Raw genomic sequence first — 1,128 nt, 5'->3', positions numbered from 1 at the left:
AGAAGGACAGGCTAGACTAAGGCTTTCAGACCTTGCTCTTCAAAGAGCTCCCGAAGCAGCTGGAAGGTTTCATATGGATGATGATTATTCACACTTAGACTCTTGGGGGAAAAGAAAAAAAAAAAACAACAACTAAAAACAAAACAAAAAAACTAAAGTGTGGGAGAGTAAAGGTCAGTGAAAATAAACATCATCTCTTGAAGATACTCCACAGCTGTGTGCTGATGCAGCGCAGTGAGGCAGTTTGGGGGCTTCCAAAATGCATAGCTGTGGTTTGGAAGGAGAAAAGCAAACTCCTACTCATGTGTCTCCACCCCTTCATGGTGGCCCCAGACTAGAAATTAGCAGAACCATTCCTTAGCACTCAGATTTGTCAAGAGACCTCCTGTCAAATGTAGGAGCTCACCAAGAACAATTTTGTGGTTAGAGGGTGGAAGCCTGATGTTTCTTAGGCAATGTAGTGGGGTTTTGGGTCAGAATGGTGAATGTCTGAATCATGGTTCCACCACTTACTGATGACCTTGGTCAAATCATCTGACCTCTCAGGTCCTCAATATCTTATGTCTCTGAAATGGGTAATAATGTCTACCTTGATGTTTGATTAATTAAATAAGAAGATGTGAGATTCTGAATGTAGAGAACTTAATTATATCAGGACCATATCAGACTCCATTTAAAAAAAAAAACAAACCATTACCGTCAAGTCGATTCTGACTCATGAGAACCCCATGTGTTACAGAGTACAGCTGCTCCATAGGGTTTTCTTGGCTGTAATATTTACAGAGGCACATCACCAGGCCTTTCTTCTGTGGCACTGCTGGGTGGGTCCAAACCACCAACCTTTGTGTTATTAGTGAGTGTCTTAGTCATCCAGTGCTGCTATAACAGAAATACCACAAGTGGGTGGCTTTAACAAAGAGAAAGTTTATTCTTTCACAGTCCAGTAGGCTAGAAGTCCAAATTGAGGGTGTCAGCTCCAGGGGAAGCCTTTCTCTTCTCTGCTGGCTGTGGTGGAAGGTCCTTGTCATCGATCTTCTCCTGGACTAGGAGCTTCTCTGCGCAGGAACCCTGGGTCCAATGGACGCACTCTGCTCCCGGCACTGCTTTTTTGGTGGTCTGAGGTCCCCA

The sequence above is a fragment of the Trichechus manatus genome, unplaced genomic scaffold, assembly GCF_000243295.1.
Source record: "Trichechus manatus latirostris isolate Lorelei unplaced genomic scaffold, TriManLat1.0 scaffold00014, whole genome shotgun sequence".
Taxonomy (NCBI): Eukaryota; Metazoa; Chordata; class Mammalia; order Sirenia; family Trichechidae; genus Trichechus; species Trichechus manatus.
Note: the sequence above shows the minus strand (reverse complement) of the source record.